The sequence below is a fragment of the Asparagus officinalis genome, chromosome 5 (genome assembly GCF_001876935.1).
Source record: "Asparagus officinalis chromosome 5, Aspof.V1, whole genome shotgun sequence".
NCBI lineage: Eukaryota > Viridiplantae > Streptophyta > Magnoliopsida > Asparagales > Asparagaceae > Asparagus > Asparagus officinalis.
In genome coordinates this window covers 85,693,409-85,703,496 of record NC_033798.1, presented here as the reverse complement: position 1 = coordinate 85,703,496, position 10,088 = coordinate 85,693,409, and the positions used below count along the sequence as shown (strand labels likewise).

Sequence of the window (10,088 nt, the reverse complement as noted above, 5' to 3'; positions counted from 1 at the left end):
TTTTTCCCTGTTTTGTGCATTCTTGAATATTCGTTCAGGTTCGAGTGATTACCTGGTTTATCTGACAATGGTATTTAGTCTTACTATGTGTCCATGCATGATAGATGACCTGAGGGTATAAATTGGGGACTTACACACTGATTTGAGTGTGGATTGATATAAGTAGGTTTTTCTGTATATCTCAGTCCTCGTGTTGGACAAGCATTACCTTTTAGTCCTCGTGTTGGACACCCTTCCCACTTAGTCCTCGTGTTGGACATGCATTGCTATTTAATCCTCGTGCTGGATAGGCATTACCATCCGGTCCATGCGTTGGACAACGGTCACATCCGGTCCATGCGTTGGACAACGGTTATTTTCAGTTCATGAGTTGGACGTTTACTTCATGCAGTCTATGGGTTGGACGTTTAATTTATATAGTCTATGTTTTGGACACTTAATCGTTTTCTGACATGTCACTCATGTGAGTTTGACATGACACTTATGTAGATTTTGACATGATATTCATGTAAGTAATAACATGATACTCATGTGGGCTATGTCACAACACTGTTTTCATGCTCTGGTGTTCGTCGTATTTCTTTTATTATTATTACTGCACTAGAACCTTGGGTTTGGTATTTAGGAGTTTACAATTTGAGATGTAAGGTATATACATGAGGGTTTCCTTGTTTGGATTATTTCGCTCGACGTACCTATGCTCGTGTTGTCAATTTCTAAATACTAAAACCCTCTTTAGTAAGATTAATGATTTATGATCTATTATATATTAACTGTATTTTTCTTATACAACGAGCCCTGTTCCCTTGGGGTTGGTTGTGATGTTACTCGCTAGCGCTTTGACGCTCGTTGTCCCTCCCCCTTTCAGGTAACGAGCCAGGAGCCCGGAGAGTCGCAGGTTGATGGCGAGGCATTTTAGCTTCAGCTGTTTACTTAGATATATTTTCTTTTGGAGTTCCACAGTAGACTTTTGTTTAGGTATTTGAGAATCTTATTCTAGAAGTTGTAAAAGGACGGTGTGCCTTATTTCCTCTTATCAGACATTTGTATTTGAGACTTGTTGAGTATTCCAGTTTATCTACTCAGATCTTGACTATGTATTTCTGTATGTTGGATGATGAGATATTTATGTGACTATCATCATTTCATCAGTATATCTTGTATTATCTTTTGCCTATATTATACCTACACCAGTTGTTGACTCTACTAGACAGATGTTAATTGTGATGGTGAAACATGTTATTACACGGTGTGGTGCATGGCAGGTTTGACATTCTTGGTTTCACCTTGGACTGCAGCCTTGTGTGAACCCAGGGGCATCACACACCATATCCATAAATGAAAAAACCTCCACCATTATTCTAAAAAACAGCGTCGATAATTGTATCATACACATGTCTATGTTCATTAGTTAAGCTACTTAGAAGTTCATTTCGTTCGATTGCTAGAGACTCCTTGTCGTAGTTTAACTCATCTTGGATGAGCTTGTACCGAAAATCAGTAAGATTTATGCTTTCTGGAACGAGAAGTGGAGGATAATCACCCAAAGTTTTGCCATTTCCACGCAAAATCTTTTCTATTTCTGCAAGAGCTAAACTCTTTAGTTGATCACCATTTAGTTACAAATTTGATAAGTAATAGGAATCATATTAGAAAGAGACTTATACCATATGATTGAATAATATATTCAAAGTTGTTAAAGAACAATAAATGATAATAAAAGCAATAATCTTAAAATTATAAAACACAAAATAATAAGAGAATAGAATAATCATCATAGAAAAACAGTTTTACATTAGAATAGATTTATCGAATAAACTGACATAATTAAAGTTACAACTTTTCCTTACAAAATCAGTTTTACATTAGAATAGATTTATCGAATAAACTGACATAATTAAAGTTACAACTTTTCCTTACAAAATATTTTCAATAATAATGAGTATATTAGCTGAAATAATATAAGACAAAAAATTCGTAAGAAATATGCAAAAAATAAAATATGACATACATGTTATTGCATACTGTTAATGAAAGGAAGAAAATTAAGTTGAAAAAGATTACCTCTATATTGTAGCAATTTTCTTTGATTATATAGGATATCTTCTACAATTAAATGTCATGTCTTCTCCCATACAAATTCAGGTCTAGACAAAGAGTTGGACATTAGCAAAGTTGCAAATAAACTTCTTAAAAGTCGTCCAGAACCCTAGAAGGATGCTTCCATAATCACGTCAATGTATTCCTTGTCATTATCAAGTAAACCCAAAGTATAGCAAGCTTCTTTGAATGTGGGATAGACAACACTGTTAACCGTCTGAATATCTTCATAGCATTTAGGTCATCTTATTATATTGAGTAGAATTCTCAAATAGTATAATTCTCCACAACTTGAAGGTATATAATAAAGCCTCCCAATCGCAAATCCTCGTTTCCTTGGTTTCCATTCATGCAATTTACTTTTCCATACAAACTTCATAGGAAACTCATTGTACGTTAGAAGTCTAGCTTCAGGATATACTTTGTTTGCTTCCATCCAAGCTAAAAACATTGTCTGCTCAATGTCAAGTCTATTGATCACATCGTCAATTGTATCATTGTCTTCATAGATAACATATTGTTCATTCAAAAGATGAAAACACAATCTTTCTACCGCAGGTTCTCTTTTATGAATTTCATAGCCAAATATTCTCCAAGCTGCTTCACATGGAGAAATATATCTGCAATCATAATACATTTTGATTTCATCAACTATTTCATCCTCACCGCTTGCAGAACTTTGATATAGTACTGTGATGACACGATCATGTCCTTTGTTTATGTATTTAAATAAGTACTTGATGGATTTCGACTGATTGCACCATTCAACATTAACATGTGCCTGGTACTAAGAAGTTTAGAATTGTATTGAACAACAAATCGATTATCAAGTTTGACACCATTCTTTTCGATAATCTTACCATCATCCCTTCTTCTATATACTGGATAACCATCATTATCAACAGTGATTCTCTAGACAAACTTTCTTGGGAAATGTTTAGAGCATTTGTCATCCTTCATGCATGGAGAATGTATATTGGAATGGCCACATGGACCATGAATCATATAATTTTTTATGCACTCATACAATTCAGGATTTTGTTCTTTATCCAAAATTTCAGCAAAAATAATCTTATCTATGTCATCAGCAGTAGGATATTTGTCTTCTGGAACCAAGAATAGTAGAATATGATCATGCGGCAAACCTCTTCTTTGAAATTCAACTGTATATACAACTGCGACATGAAATTTTAAATTCATTAACAAAAGGAACTAAAACCAATTCAGTATAAAAGTACAAAAAGAGAAGAAATTTTGATTTCATTAATTAACAAATAAAACTAAAATTAATTCAATGTAAAAGCACAAAATGATAACTTAAGTAATACTATTTAAGAACATCTAATTTATAAATATTATTTAAAGGCACATAAATATAGTCTTTACATATTAGGTATTCTTATAATTGAATTTTAAAAAAAAAATATCAAGACACACATGACAGAGAATGTATATTAGTCAATTTCATGCAATTTTGTTATAAATAGATATAATAATAAGCGAAACACTTATCAAAGTAGCTTATGTATGATGCTTCATGGGGGGAAGAATAACAAACAACATATACATTAAAAAGAGATATGTTCTCATACCAGCTTTGATAGAACCAAACAATTTGTGATGCTTCATATTTTGAATAAGTTGGTCAAGTTTTAGTTTGAAAACTCTACAAACAATGTCAGGTCTATCCTCTGGATTGCAACCATAGCTCTTAACAAATCTTACTATCTTTGGCCATTTTGGATTACATGTGAAAGTGATGAACAATCCGGATATCCAGCCCATTTACAAATAGCCATAGCATATTGATAATTTTGTATCAAGTATCGAGCACCTCGAGTGAAAGAGGATGGTAAGTTAACGTGCTTCCCCTGAGAAGCCGGATTAGTTTCACCTCTTAAAACAGCTTCAGTAAGACCTTTGTATAAGTCAGCTCTAAGCTCTTTTTGATGATTCCTAATATATGACAATCTTCCACTCTCAATCATTGTATAAGCATCTACTATAAACGGTTGCAATAATATCTTTGATAGTATTATTGTAGGTGCTTCATTATCTCTATTTTGAAGTCTAAATGCAAAAAATTCTCTCATTGTAAGCTTTATTTTTATATACATTGCATTATTTGAATCTTTATGCAAAGTATTCTCTCGATAACCATCTTCCCCGTAGGGAAACAAAATAGGATACTGCATCTGTAAGTAAGATGAGTGCAGCTTATTGATTCTTTTAAGCTCATCACTTTGTGACTCTACTATTTTATCTCTATCGACATTGAAGCTATCAACATCTCCTATGATAAGAGCAGCAACCTCAGAAGTTGTAGGAAGATTATAAGTCCTGCCATCATTATGCCTTTTACGGATCAACCTTAGGCTTACATTTGTGGATTCCTTGTTATCAAACCTCTCTTTAACCATTCTAAAAGATTTTGCAAATGGATTATATTCATCAAACATCTCTTTCAAACTTTGAGCAATGGTAGAATCTAACTGTCTAGAATGATCAGAAGAACTGCAAAAAATATTTCATTCATAACAATTAGTTTAAGTATTTATAAATAAATCAATAGCAGATAATAAAAATACGATAATTTAAAATAAAGTTATGCAATGTATAACTTGTAATTGACAAAGTAATCAGTACTTAACACAGTTAATTATTTATTCTACAAAAGTGAACATGATCTTATTACACAATACTTATATTTTAAAATCCATTTAAAATATAAAAGTGACACATATCTGACTGCACGTATTCGGTTTGATATTTCATTTTCCATATAATAAATGTATAATTGGACAAATTTTGGTGCAGAACCTGGCGTTGGTAACAAACTTCCAATCCTATGGTAATTCTGGCCATGTAGTCTAAAAACATATGACCCTGGCCCATTGTTTATAGAAGTATCAACTTTTCCTCCCATTGAAGTGAATGAGAACATCATGTTATATGCACGAATATTTTCTCTAAATTGTTTGCTCAATCTACTCTCAGTGTCAGTCAAAAGAAACTTCAGAAGCTCCGGAGGATCTTTCAATAAAGGTAGTTGAATTTTTCCTTTCGAGCAACATAAAAAAAATGTAGGAGTAGTAGTATTCTTATCCTTACGAACACGTTCATCAAACCACATATTAGCATCACAGTAGCTGCATGACCATATCGGATCTCCCACATCAAAATACTCTGTTTGAAATTTTATTCAAGAATCAAGCATGGTCTTAACATAGATAAATAATAAAATTTTCAAAAAGCAAGAATAACTTACCATCATGAGTAGAATTAGTTTGTATTTGAGCATCTACATTAGTACCTTCTGCATATATAAAGATTCAATCAAGTAGCATATCATTATTTAAAAAAAAGGTTGAAACTAATAATGCTAATAATGAAACTTACAAATTAAATAACAAAATGATATAAAATAGAGGAATAACATAGAATTTCCAATACCTCTGTTTAATAGATAAACTGTTTGCGTTGAAGTTTGAAAAGGAGAATTTTGACCAAAGATTTCTGATGCTTTATTGGAAAATAACATTGACAGATAATCTCCCTTTTCGGCGTGATGTTCAAAAATAGATTGAGATGGAGAATCCATTGTATAGCAAGATATTCCTTCCAATGCTTGTATATTGGACTCTTTATCACTAATGCAGATTGTCTGAGAAGATCTCATTCTCTTTGATTTATATTCCGATGTAGATGCAACATTGGCAGGACAAGTAGTCATAGCAAAACTACATGATAGATTTACGACACAACTTGATATGTTCCCCAATGGTCTTCTAGTCACTTTCTGGTTTTTGTGAAAGCTTATTTGTGATGGATAAGTATTCAAATTTTCTTTTCCTGCTCTATGACTCTGACAAGAATTGAACTGTGATACATTGTCAAAACCATCCATACAAGAACGCACATCATCGTAGATATGAGAAGAATTATTTTCTACAAAGTTTATATTTGAAATAAATAATTTAAAAAAATCAGCATAAATTAGCACTATATAATTATTAAATATATCACAAAGTTAATTGCAGAGAACCCGCAAACTTAGTTGTTAGTCGCACCAAAATCATTCCACTAACCTTTTGTACCCTGAACTTTTGAGGTTATTACACATAAACTGTTAAATTGTGTTTTCTGCTACATTTTTTAAGACAATTTCAACATCAATTCTAACATCTCGTGTAGCAAGCATGTGCTTACCTAATGACATGTTGGAATTGATGGTGCTAATAAATGGATTAAAGGAACAATATTTAGGTGAGGTTTTATGAAATAAAAAAGTTTAAGGATCTATGTGAAATAACTACTAAAGTTCAGGGGAACTATTGGAATAAAAAATTTGACGGGTTTACTGAAACCCTCAAAAATTTTAGAGGGTGGGTTTATGCAATTAACCAATAAAATAAATGATTCTAAGTTTAGTATCGCACCTTGGTTGGCTCTGTTAGCCTTTGCACGTTTGTCCAACATCAACATTCTTCTCTTGAATCTTGCTTGTTTCTTGTTAATTTGATCCACACTCATGATACCCTCATCTCCACAAATACCAACTGATCTATCTTTGAATATCATAGTTGCATTCCAACTTCTAACCCAACAAGAACATTAACCCAGTAACATTTAAACCCACCATGACAATCATAGTATAAATGTATTAAATGTATTTAGCATGTTTTTTTCACAAAATATGATGAAATGGCATTCTAAACTTAAGAATGTTGAAGCAAGTTCAAAATAAGTCACCTATTATGTTTTATACCATTAAGGAAAAATTCACATATAAAGTAAAGCAAAAATGAGATATGCACTCACAGTTGAATATTGTTTGAAGCTGAAAGAATCTCCAGAATGCAAAATAATATGCAAAGAAGTCATGATATATTATTGAAAGATGCTAAAACTTTGGTTTCTCTATATATCATAATTCTACCTGTTGAGTTTAAGAATTTGACTCATACTCTATGCCATTAATAATAAGAGTTACAATGCTAATAATGAAGTTAAGTGGCTTTATTTGCATGAGATGAGGAGATAGCACAACTGGTATCAGATTTAAGGTTGGTCGATGTTTGTTTTGCAGAGTTTTTCATACTGCAGAAATGTGATGTATTTGTTATGTGTTTTAGGATTAATTACATTGCAATGTAATTAAGACTCCTTGGAGAGGTTAGCTTGAGGCCATATATTGTGATATTGTGATGCATTTGTTATATGTTTTTAGGATTTGTTCTCTTTTTGCAATGTAATTAAGATTCGTTGGAGATATGTGATATAGTTTAGAAATGAATCCATTTGATATTTGTGTAATATATCGCTCACGTACAATTTAAGCTACTATTTCTCACAAACAGGGCATATCAAATAAGATCATGCAAACAGAGCATATCATTTAAGTTTAATCATAACGATTCATAGAGATCTCATGTTTCTCATCGAATTACAATAACAAACACATTATAAATATAAGGAAGGAAATGACAAATGTTTTACTTATGCAAATAGATTCCTTACAATTACTTAATTTCTCATAAATATTGATATTCGAACAACTATTCGTAGTTGGCATTCTAAGTAGATCTCTTTTGAACTCTTCCAAACCAAGGTATTCCATTCATATTCTCAGCTCGGGCACTACGTATGTTTGGTGCCAAGGACAAGATTGCAGTGTGTCTACATAGTCTCTTAAAATCCCAGTCGAAGTTAATAAATCTCATTTCATCAACAACCTCATCAAAAGTAGACTTATTAAGCAATCTATACTTAATAAAGCCAAACTCATCTGGCAAGGAATTGAGCAGTCCATCTATTTTTTTTCTTTTTCACTCAATTCAAGCGCCATTTGAACTTCCATATTAAATAATATATTACGTATGTTTGAAATGTGTTCATCTAGTGTCTCATTCCTTTTCAACTTATGTATCATATACTCTAGCTTTGTTGGTTTACGATATGGGACTGCGAGCCTAGTTTGATGACCATTCCTTCCCCAGAATGCTAATGTCATTTTTTTGCACCTGGTTTCAAAACCAGCATCACTAAAAAATTGAAAAAATGTTAGTATTTGTGATTAGAACCCTAGATGGGGAAGGAATGACTCCAAGTTTCTACATAGTGAAATGAATAAATTTTATAGAAATAAATACTTTTTAAAACTTAAAAAGATCTTTTGCATAAATACCTAGGTAACATTCACAAAATAGGAAAAAAAAACTTAATACATATATTATTGATCTTTTGCATAAATACTCAGGCTTAAACAGAACAATAAATAATTTTTTTCAAGCATAAAGGATATAATTTAAGAAAAATACATACTTAGTTTGAGACATCTCCAACATTCGAAACAAAGAAAATTTGGAAATAAAGTAAAAATGTATGTTAGTATTTGTGATTAGAACCCTAGATGGGGAAGGAATGGCTCCAAGGTTCTACATAGTGAAATGTATAAATTTTATAGAAATAAATCCTTTTCAAACTTAAAAAGTTCTTTTGCATAAATACCTAGGTAACATTCACAAAATAGAAAAAAAAACTTAAGACATATATTATTGATCTTTTGCATAAATACACAGGCTTAAGCAGAACTATAAATAAATTTCTTCGAGCATAAAGGATATAATTTAAGAAAAATACATACTTAGTTTGAGACATCTCCAACATTCGAAACAAAGATAATTTAAGAAAAATACATACTTAGTTTGAGACATCTCCAACATTCGAAACAAAGAAAATTTGGAAATAATTTTCCATATAACCTAACAATTTAGTTTGAGACATCTCCAACATTCGAAACAAAGAAAATTTGGAAATAATTTTCCATATAACCTAACAATGAAAATAAAAAATTATACCTCTAATTCAATTGCAATTGAAAGAGTATAACATGTAAAATTATATCTTTCAACCTGAACAACTGACTCTGACAACCTTCTGTAACATTGAATGAAAATAAAATAGTTAAATTTTCTGCTAGAATCCATGATCGGCTAAAATATTATGAAGTTTTTGGAGAAAAAACATACCTTTCAATCTCTGGTAACGGGCGCAAACCTCTGCAGCCTTTAGAGAAAATCTTCGTTGTAGATGGTGGAGGTGAGGATGAATAAGATGAAGCATTGAGGGCTTACCATATATAAACATATTCTTCAGATTTAGTTTCAAGAAGCGGCGCTTGGATTCTCAAGAATAATAATGAGTGCAAAAAATTTTCTCGAAGAGAAGAAGAGAACGGTGTGGGAAATTGAATAGAGCAGATGACGAAGCCCTCAATTTAGGATTGAGGGCAAAAAAAAGGCTTAGATTGAGGGATTTCAAAAGGACAATCACAATTCGATGGTTATGGCGGTCGACGAAGACGAAGAGACGATTTAGGGAGCTGTAGATGATTTCTGAGATCGAAGGACACGCATACTGATCTTGGAAGTTGAAGAAAGGGGGAGGGGGAAATACCAGCGTGAGGTGGGTGAAATAATTAGAGCTGATGAAGAAATAAAAAGGGGGTGAGGAGGCGGGTGAAAGGGTATGTGAGTGAAACAGTGAAAGACTATGTTGGGAATTAAAGAAAAGGGGGAACAACGACGTGGGTGAAATAATTAGAGTGAGGAGGTGATTCTCGGTTAATTAGAACAAATAATCGGGTAATAAAGGGGTAATTAATGTTGAGATAAGTTACGGTTGACATTAAATTTTTTATTTTTTTAAGAAATTAATTTTTGAAAAAAGCACGAAGTTGCGAGGTGGCGTTTTCAAGGGGAAGAGATTTTAGATATAGAATATATATGAGATAATTTAAAGCTTTGATTTGATAATTAATGTGGGATAATTGATGATGTGGCACCTTATTAAAGTACAATATTTATCTATCAATTAAATCTAAATTAATTTACTTAATTGGTTTAGTATATTATTTGGTATGTTATTATAATATAATACATTATTTTACTTTATACTAAAATATAATATACTATACTATAATTATT

At 31.9% G+C, this 10,088-nt stretch overlaps 1 pseudogene; it reads right to left on the bottom strand.

Moving 5' to 3' along the window:
- LOC109842114 lies at positions 157-6,681 on the bottom strand (annotated as a pseudogene).